Here is an 11,781-nt window from a genome sequence, read left to right on the forward strand (position 1 = left end):
TTGTGTCCTACCGCTCTCTTATAGGATATTATATAATGCATTTAGTGATGTCTGTGATATAATGTAACATTATGTTATGTGCGGAGACCTGGGGGGAGACAGTTTGTGTCCTACCGCTCTCTTATAGGATATTATATAATGCGTTTAGTGATGTCTGTGATATAATGTAACATTATGTTATGTGCTGAGACCTGGGGGGAGACAGATTGTGTCCTACCGCTCTCTTATAAGATATTATATAATGCGTTTAGTGATGTCTGTGATATAATGTAACATTATGTTATGTGCTGAGACCTGGGGGGAGACAGATTGTGTCCTACCGCTCTCTTATAGGATATTATATAATGTGTTTAGTGATGTCTGTGATATAATGTAACATTATGTTATGTGCTGAGACCTGGGGGGGGAGACAGATTGTGTCCTACCGCTCTCTTATAGGATATTATATAATGCGTTTAGTGATGTCTGTGATATAATGTAACATTATGTTATGTGCTGAGACCTGGGGGGGAGACAGATTGTGTCCTACCGCTCTCTTATAGGATATTATATAATGTGTTTAGTGATGTCTGTGATATAATGTAACATTATGTTATGTGATGAGACCTGGGGGAGATAGATTGTGTCCTACCACTCTCTTATAGGATATTATATAATGTGTTTAGTGATGTCTGTGATATAATGTAACATTATGTTATGTGCTGAGACCTGGGAGGGAGACAGATTGTGTCCTACCGCTCTCTTATAAGATATTATATAATGCGTTTAGTGATGTCTGTGATATAATGTAACATTATGTTAAGCGCTGAGACCTGGGGGGGGGACAGATTGTGTCCTACCGCTCTCTTATAGGATATTATATAATGCGTTTAGTGATGTCTGTGATATAATGTAACATTATGTTATGTGCTGAGACCTGGGGGGAGACAGATTGTGTCCTACCGCTCTCTTATAGGATATTATATAATGCGTTTAGAGATGTCTGTGATATAATGTAACATTATATTATGTGCTGAGACCTGGGGGAGACAGATTGTGTCCTACCGCTCTCTTATAGGATATTATATAATGCGTTTAGTGATGTCTGTGATATAATGTAACATTATGTTATGTACAGTGACCTGGGGGGGAGACATATTGTGTCCTACCGCTCTCTTATAGGATATTATATAATGCGTTTAGAGATGTCTGTGATATAATGTAACATTATATTATGTGCTGAGACCTGGGGGAGACAGATTGTGTCCTACCGCTCTCTTATAGGATATTATATATTGCGTTTAGTGATGTCTGTGATATAATGTAACATTATGTTATGTGCTGAGACCTGGGGGGAGACAGATTGTGTCCTACCGCTCTCTTATAGGATATTATATAATGCGTTTAGTGATGTCTGTGATATAATGTAACATTATGTTATGTGCTGAGACCTGGGGGAGACAGATTGTGTCCTACCGCTCTCTTATAGGATATTATATAATGCGTTTAGTGATGTCTGTGATATAATGTAACATTATGTTATGTGCGGAGACCTGGGGGGAGACAGATTGTGTCCTACCGCTCTCTTATAGGATATTATATAATGCGTTTAGTGATGTCTGTGATATAATGTAACATTATGTTATGTGCTGAGACCTGGGGGGGAGGAGACAGATTGTGTTCTACCGCTCTCTTATAGGATATTATATAATGCGTTTAGAGATGTCTGTGATATAATGTAACATTATGTTATGTGCTGAGACCTGGGGGGAGACAGATTGTGTCCTACCGCTCTCTTATAGGATATTATATAATGCGTTTAGTGACGTCTGTAATATAATGTAACATTATGTTATGTGCTGAGACCTGGGGGGGGGGGGGGACAGATTGTGTCCTACCGCTCTCTTATAGGATATTATATAATGCGTTTAGTGATGTCTGTGATATAATGTAACATTATGTTATGTGCTGAGACCTGGGGGGAGACAGATTGTGTCCTACCGCTCTCTTATAGGATATTATATAATGCGTTTAGTGATGTCTGTGATATAATGTAACATTACGTTATGTGCTGAGACCTGGGGGGAGACAGATTGTGTCCTACCGCTCTCTTATAGGATATTATATAATGCGTTTAGTGATGTCTGTGATATAATGTAACATTATGTTATGTGCTGAGACCTGGGGGAGACAGATTGTGTCCTACCGCTCTCTTATAGGATATTATATAATGCGTTTAGTGATGTCTGTGATATAATGTAACATTATGTTATGTACTGTGACCTGGGGGGGAGACATATTGAGTCCTATCGCTCTCTTATAGGATATTATATAATGCGTTTAGAGATGTCTGTGATATAATGTAACATTATGTTATGTGCTGAGACCTGGGGGGAGACAGATTGTGTCCTACCTCTCTCTTATAGGATATTATATAATGCGTTTAGTGACGTCTGTAATATAATGTAACATTATGTTATGTGCTGACACCTGGGGGGGGGGGGACAGATTGTGTCCTACCGCTCTCTTATAGGATATTATATAATGCGTTTAGCGATGTCTGTGATATAATGTAACATTATGTTATGTGCTGAGACCTGGGGGGGGACAGATTGTGTCCTACCGCTCTCTTATAGGATATTATATAATGTGTTTAGTGATATAATGTAACATTATGTTATGTGCTGAGACCTGGGGGGAGATAGATTGTGTCCTACCGCTCTCTTATAGGATATTATATAATGTGTTTAGTGATGTCTGTGATATAATGTAACATTATGTTATGTGCTGAGACCTGGGGGGAGAGACAGATTGTGTCCTACCGCTCTCTTATAGGATATTATATAATGTGTTTAGTGATATAATGTAACATTATGTTATGTGCTGAGACCTGGGGGGAGATAGATTGTGTCCTACCGCTCTCTTATAGGATATTATATAATGTGTTTAGTGATGTCTGTGATATAATGTAACATTATGTTATGTGCTGAGACCTGGGGGGAGACAGATTGTGTCCTACCGCTCTCTTATAGGATATTATATAATGCGTTTAGTGATGTCTGTGATATAATGTAACATTATGTTATGTGCTAAGACCTGGGGGGAGAGACAGATTGTGTCCTACCGCTCTCTTATAGGATATTATATAATGCGTTTAGTGATGTCTGTGATATAATGTAACATTATGTTATGTGCTGAGACCTGGGGGGGAGATAGATTGTGTCCTACCGCTCTCTTATAGGATATTATATAATGCGTTTAGTGATGTCTGTGATATAATGTAACATTATGTTATGTGCTGAGACCTGGGGGGGAGACAGATTGTGTCCTACCGCTCTCTTATAGGATATTATATAATGCGTTTAGTGATGTCTGTGATATAATGTAACATTATGTTATGTGCTGAGACCTGGGGGGAGAGACAGATTGTGTCCTACCGCTCTCTTATAGGATATTATATAATGCGTTTAGTGATGTCTGTGATATAATGTAACATTATGTTATGTGCTGAGACCTGGGGGGGGACAGATTGTGTCCTACCGCTCTTTTATAGGATATTATATAATGCGTTTAGTGATGTCTGTGATATAATGTAACATTATGTTATGTGCTGAGACCTGGGGGGGAGACAGATTGTGTCCTACCGCTCTCTTATAGGATATTATATAATGCGTTTAGTGATGTCTGTGATATAATGTAACATTATGTTATGTGCTGAGACCTGGGGGGGACACAGATTGTGTCCTACCGCTCTCTTATTGGATATTATATAATGCGTTTAGTGATGTCTGTGATATAATGTAACATTATGTTATGTGCTGAGACCTGGGGGGGGAGACAGATTGTGTCCTACCGCTCTCTTATAGGATATTATATAATGTGTTTAGTGATGTCTGTGATATAATGTAACATTATGTTATGTGCTGAGACCTGGGGGGGAGACAGATTGTGTCCTACCGCTCTCTTATAGGATATTATATAATGTGTTTAGTGATGTCTGTGATATAATGTAACATTATGTTATGTGCTGAGACCAGGGGGGAGACAGATTGTGTCCTACCGCTCTCTTATAGGATATTATATAATGCGTTTAGTGATGTCTGTGATATAATGTAACATTATGTTATGTGCTGAGACCTGGGGGAGACAGATTGTGTCCTACCGCTCTCTTATAGGATATTATATAATGCGTTTAGTGATGTCTGTGATATAATGTAACATTATGTTATGTGCTGAGACCTGGGGGGGGAGACAGATTGTGTCCTACCGCTCTCTTATAGGATATTATATAATGTGTTTAGTGATGTCTGTGATATAATGTAACATTATGTTATGTGCTGAGACCTGGGGGGGGGGGGGATACAGATTGTGTCCTACCGCTCTCTTATAGGATATTATATAATGCTTTTAGTGATGTCTGTGATATAATGTAACATTATGTTATGTGATGAGACCTGGGGGGGAGACAGATTGTGTCCTACCACTCTCTTATAGGATATTATATAATGCGTTTAGTGATGTCTGTGATATAATGTAACATTATGTTATGTGCTGAGACCTGGGGGGAGACAGATTGTGTCCTACCGCTCTCTTATAGGATATTATATAATGCGTTTAGTGATGTCTGTGATATAATGTAACATTATGTTATGTGCTGAGACCTGGGGGGAGACAGATTGTGTCCTACCGCTCTCTTATAGGATATTATATAATGCGTTTAGTGATGTCTGTTATATAATGTAACATTATGTTATGTGCTGAGACCTGGGGGGGAGACAGATTGTGTCCTACCGCTCTCTTATAGGATATTATATAATGCGTTTAGTGATGTCTGTTATATAATGTAACATTATGTTATGTGCTGAGACCTGGGGGGAGACAGATTGTGTCCTACCGCTCTCTTATAGGATATTATATAATGTGTTTAGTGATGTCTGTGATATAATGTAACATTATGTTATGTGCTGAGACCTGGGGGGGAGATAGATTGTGTCCTACCGCTCTCTTATAGGATATTATATAATGCGTTTAGTGATGTCTGTGATATAATGTAACATTATGTTATGTGCTGAGACCTGGGGGAGACAGATTGTGTCCTACCGCTCTCTTATAGGATATTATATAATGTGTTTAGTGATGTCTGTGATATAATGTAACATTATGTTATGTGCTGAGACCTGGGGGGGGGAGACAGATTGTGTCCTACCGCTCTCTTATAGGATATTATATAATGCTTTTAGTGATGTCTGTGATATAATGTAACATTATGTTATGTGATGAGACCTGGGGGGGAGACAGATTGTGTCCTACCACTCTCTTATAGGATATTATATAATGCGTTTAGTGATGTCTGTGATATAATGTAACATTATGTTATGTGCTGAGACCTGGGGGGAGACAGATTGTGTCCTACCGCTTTCTTATAGGATATTATATAATGCGTTTAGTGATGTCTGTGATATAATGTAACATTATGTTATGTGCTGAGACCTGGGGGGAGACAGATTGTGTCCTACCGCTCTCTTATAGGATATTATATAATGCGTTTAGTGATGTCTGTGATATAATGTAACATTATGTTATGTGCTGAGACCTGGGGGGGAGACAGATTGTGTCCTACCGCTCTCTTATAGGATATTATATAATGCGTTTAGTGATGTCTGTGATATAATGTAACATTATGTTATGTGCTGAGACCTGGGGGGAGAGACAGATTGTGTCCTACCGCTCTCTTATAGGATATTATATAATGCGTTTAGTGATGTCTGTGATATAATGTAACATTATGTTATGTGCTGAGACCTGGGGGGGGAGACAGATTGTGTCCTACCGCTCTCTTATAGGATATTATATAATGTGTTTAGTGATGTCTGTGATATAATGTAACATTATGTTATGTGCTGAGACCTGGGGGGGGGGGGGAGACAGATTGTGTCCTACCGCTCTCTTATAGGATATTATATAATGCTTTTAGTGATGTCTGTGATATAATGTAACATTATGTTATGTGATGAGACCTGGGGGGAGACAGATTGTGTCCTACCGCTCTCTTATAGGATATTATATAATGCGTTTAGTGATGTCTGTGATATAATGTAACATTATGTTATGTGCTGAGACCTGGGGGGGACACAGATTGTGTCCTACCGCTCTCTTATAGGATATTATATAATGCGTTTAGTGATGTCTGTGATATAATGTAACATTATGTTATGTGCTGAGACCTGGGGGGGACACAGATTGTGTCCTACCGCTCTCTTATTGGATATTATATAATGCGTTTAGTGATGTCTGTGATATAATGTAACATTATGTTATGTGCTGAGACCAGGGGGAGACAGATTGTGTCCTACCGCTCTCTTATAGGATATTATATAATGCGTTTAGTGATGTCTGTGATATAATGTAACATTATGTTATGTGCTGAGACCTGGGGGGGAGACAGATTGTGTCCTACCGCTCTCTTATAGGATATTATATAATGTGTTTAGTGATGTCTGTGATATAATGTAACATTATGTTATGTGCTGAGACCTGGGGGGAGACAGATTGTGTCCTACCGCTCTCTTATAGGATATTATATAATGTGTTTAGTGATGTCTGTGATATAATGTAACATTATGTTATGTGCTGAGACCTGGGGGGGGGACAGATTGTGTCCTACCGCTCTCTTATAGGATATTATATAATGTGTTTAGTGATGTCTGTGATATAATATAACATTATGTTATGTGCTGAGACCTGGGGGGAGACAGATTGTGTCCTACCGCTCTCTTATAGGATATTATATAATGTGTTTAGTGATGTCTGTGATATAATGTAACATTATGTTATGTGCTGAGACCTGGGGGGTAGACAGATTGTGTCCTACCGCTCTCTTATAGGATATTATATAATGTGTTTAGTGATGTCTGTGATATAATGTAACATTATGTTATGTGCTGAGACCTGGGGGGAGACAGATTGTGTCCTACCGCTCTCTTATAGGATATAATATAATGCGTTTAGTGATGTCTGTGATATAATGTAACATTATGTTATGTGCTGAGACCTGGGGGAGACAGATTGTGTCCTACCGCTCTTATAGGATATTATATAATGCGTTTAGTGATGTCTGTGATATAATGTAACATTATGTTATGTGCTGAGACCTGGGGGAGACAGATTGTGTCCTACCGCTCTCTTATAGGATATTATATAATGTGTTTAGTGATGTCTGTGATATAATGTAACATTATGTTATGTGCGGAGACCTGGGGGGAGACAGATTGTGTCCTACCGCTCTCTTATAGGATATTATATAATGCGTTTAGTGATGTCTGTGATATAATGTAACATTATGTTATGTGATGAGACCTGGGGGGGAGACAGATTGTGTCCTACCGCTCTCTTATAGGATATTATATAATGCTTTTAGTGATGTCTGTGATATAATGTAACATTATGTTATGTGATGAGACCTGGGGGGGAGACAGATTGTGTCCTACCGCTCTCTTATAGGATATTATATAATGCGTTTAGTGATGTCTGTGATATAATGTAACATTATGTTATGTGCTGAGACCTGGGGGGAGAGACACATTGTGTCCTACCGCTCTCTTATAGGATATTATATAATGTGTTTAGTGATGTCTGTGATATAATGTAACATTATGTTATGTGCGGAGACCTGGGGGGAGACAGATTGTGTCCTACCGCTCTCTTATAGGATATTATATAATGCGTTTAGTGATGTCTGTGATATAATGTAACATTATGTTATGTGCGGAGACCTGGGGGGAGACAGATTGTGTCCTACCGCTCTCTTATAGGATATTATATAATGCGTTTAGTGATGTCTGTGATATAATGTAACATTATGTTATGTGCTGAGACCTGGGGGAGATAGATTGTGTCCTACCGCTCTCTTATAGGATATTATATAATGTGTTTAGTGATGTCTGTGATATAATGTAACATTATGTTATGTGCTGAGACCTGGGGGGGAGACAGATTGTGTCCTACCGCTCTCTTATAGGATATTATATAATGTGTTTAGTGATGTCTGTGATATAATGTAACATTATGTTATGTGCTGAGACCTGGGGGGAGACAGATTGTGTCCTACCGCTCTCTTATAGGATATTATATAATGAGTTTAGTGATGTCTGTGATATAATGTAACATTATGTTATGTGCTGAGACCTGGGGGGGACACAGATTGTGTCCTACCGCTCTCTTATTGGATATTATATAATGCGTTTAGTGATGTCTGTGATATAATGTAACATTATGTTATGTGCTGAGACCTGGGGGGGAGACAGATTGTGTCCTACCGCTCTCTTATAGGATATTATATAATGTGTTTAGTGATGTCTGTGATATAATGTAACATTATGTTATGTGCTGAGACCTGGGGGGGAGACAGATTGTGTCCTACCGCTCTCTTATAGGATATTATATAATGTGTTTAGTGATGTCTGTGATATAATGTAACATTATGTTATGTGCTGAGACCTGGGGGGGAGACAGATTGTGTCCTACCACTCTCTTATAGGATATTATATAATGCGTTTAGTGATATCTGTGATATAATGTAACATTATGTTATGTGCTGATACCTGGGGGGAGACAGATTGTGTCCTACCGCTCTCTTATAGGATATTATATAATGCGTTTAGTGATGTCTGTGATATAATGTAACATTATGTTATGTGCTGAGACCTGGGGGGAGACAGATTGTGTCCTACCGCTCTCTTATAGGATATTATATAATGCGTTTAGTGATGTCTGTGATATAATGTAACATTATGTTATGTGCGGAGACCTGGGGGGAGACAGATTGTGTCCTACCGCTCTCTTATAGGATATTATATACAGGTTGAGTATCCCATATCCAAATATTCCGAAATACGGAATATTCCGAAATACGGACTTTTTTGAGTGAGAGTGAGATAGTGAAACCTTTGTTTTTTGATGGCTCAATCTACACAAACTTTGTTTAATACACAAAGTTATTAAAAATATTGTATTAAATGACCTTCAGGCTATGTGTATAAGGTGTATATGAAACATAAATGAATTGTGTGAATGTAGATACACTTTGTTCAATGCACAAAGTCACAAAAAATATTGGCTAAAATGACATTCAGGCTGTGTGTATAACGTGTATATGTAATATAAATGCATTCTGTGCTTAGACTTGGGTCTCATCGCCATGATATCTCATTATGGTATGCAATTATTCCAAAATACGGAAAAATCCGATATCCAAAATACCTCTGCTCCCAAGCATTTTGGATAAGGGAGACTCAACCTGTAATGTGTTTAGTGATGTCTGTGATATAATGTAACATTATGTTATGTGCTGAGACCTGGGGGGGGGGTGGGGGGGGGGGGGGAGACAGATTGTGTCCTACCGCTCTCTTATAGGATATTATATAATGCGTTTAGTGATGTCTGTGATATAATGTAACATTATGTTATGTGCTGAGACCTGGGGGGGAGACAGATTGTGTCCTACCGCTCTCTTATAGGATATTATATAATGTTTTTAGTGATGTCTGTGATAAAATGTAACATTATGTTATGTGCTGAGACCTGGGGGGGGGGGGGGAGACAGATTGTGTCCTACCGCTCTCTTATAGGATATTATATAATGCGTTTAGTGATGTCTGTGATATAATGTAACATTATGTTATGTGCTGAGACCTGGGGGAGACAGATTGTGTCCTACCGCTCTCTTATAGGATATTATATAATGCGTTTAGTGATGTCTGTGATATAATGTAACATTATGTTATGTGCTGAGACCTGGGGGAGACAGATTGTGTCCTACCGCTCTCTTATAGGATATTATATAATGCGTTTAGTGATGTCTGTGATATAATGTAACATTATGTTATGTGATGAGACCTGGGGGGGAGACAGATTGTGTCCTACCGCTCTCTTATAGGATATTATATAATGCGTTTAGTGATGTCTGTGATATAATGTAACATTATGTTATGTGCTGAGACCTGGGGGGGAGACAGATTGTGTCCTACCGCTCTCTTATAGGATATTATATAATGCGTTTAGTGATGTCTGTGATATAATGTAACATTATGTTATGTGCGGAGACCTGGGGGGGAGATAGATTGTGTCCTACCGCTCTCTTATAGGATATTATATAATGCGTTTAGTGATGTCTGTGATATAATGTAACATTATGTTATGTGCTGAGACCTGGGGGGGACACAGATTGTGTCCTACCGCTCTCTTATTGGATATTATATAATGCGTTTAGTGATGTCTGTGATATAATGTAACATTATGTTATGTGCTGAGACCTGGGGGGGAGACAGATTGTGTCCTACCGCTCTCTTATAGGATATTATATAATGCGTTTAGTGATGTCTGTGATATAATGTAACATTATGTTATGTGCTGAGACCTGGGGGGGACACAGATTGTGTCCTACCGCTCTCTTATTGGATATTATATAATGCGTTTAGTGATGTCTGTGATATAATGTAACATTATGTTATGTGCTGAGACCTGGGGGGGAGACAGATTGTGTCCTACCGCTCTCTTATAGGATATTATATAATGCGTTTAGTGATGTCTGTGATATAATGTAACATTATGTTATGTGCTGAGACCTGGGGGAGACAGATTGTGTCCTACCGCTCTCTTATAGGATATTATATAATGCGTTTAGTGATGTCTGTGATATAATGTAACATTATGTTATGTGATGAGACCTGGGGGGGAGACAGATTGTGTCCTACCGCTCTCTTATAGGATATTATATAATGCGTTTAGTGATGTCTGTGATATAATGTAACATTATGTTATGTGCTGAGACCTGGGGGGAGACAGATTGTGTCCTATCGCTCTCTTATAGGATATTATATAATGCGTTTAGTGATGTCTGTGATATAATGTAACATTATGTTATGTGCTGAGACCTGGGGGGAGACAGATTGTGTCCTACCGCTCTCTTATAGGATATTATATAATGCGTTTAGTGATGTCTGTGATATAATGTAACATTATGTTATGTGCGGAGACCTGGGGGGAGACAGATTGTGTCCTACCGCTCTCTTATAGGATATTATATAATGCGTTTAGTGATGTCTGTGATATAATGTAACATTATGTTATGTGCTGAGACCTGGGGGAGACAGATTGTGTCCTACCGCTCTCTTATAGGATATTATATAATGCGTTTAGAGATGTCTGTGATATAATGTAACATTACGTTATGTGCTGAGACCTGGGGGGAGAGACAGATTGTGTCCTACCGCTCTCTTATAGGATATTATATAATGCGTTTAGAGATGTCTGTGATATAATGTAACATTATGTTATGTGCTGAGACCTGGGAGGGAGACAGATTGTGTCCTATCGCTCTCTTATAGGATATTATATAATGCGTTTAGTGATGTCTGTGATATAATGTAACATTATGTTATGTGCTGAGACCTGGGGGGGGGAGACAGATTGTGTCCTACCGCTCTATTATAGGATATTATATAATGTGTTTAGTGATGTCTGTGATATAATGTAACATTATGTTATGTGCTGAGACCTGGGGGGGAGACAGATTGTGTCCTACCGCTCTCTTATAGGATATTATAAAATGCGTTTAGTGATGTCTGTGATATAATGTAACATTATGTTATGTGCTGAGACCTGGGGGGGAGACAGATTGTGTCCTACCGCTCTCTTATAGGATATTATATAATGTGTTTAGTGATGTCTGTGATATAATGTAACATTATGTTATGTGATGAGACCTGGGGGGAGACAGATTGTGTCCTACCGCTCTCTTATAAG

The sequence above is a fragment of the Pseudophryne corroboree genome, chromosome 10, assembly GCF_028390025.1.
Source record: "Pseudophryne corroboree isolate aPseCor3 chromosome 10, aPseCor3.hap2, whole genome shotgun sequence".
Taxonomy (NCBI): Eukaryota; Metazoa; Chordata; class Amphibia; order Anura; family Myobatrachidae; genus Pseudophryne; species Pseudophryne corroboree.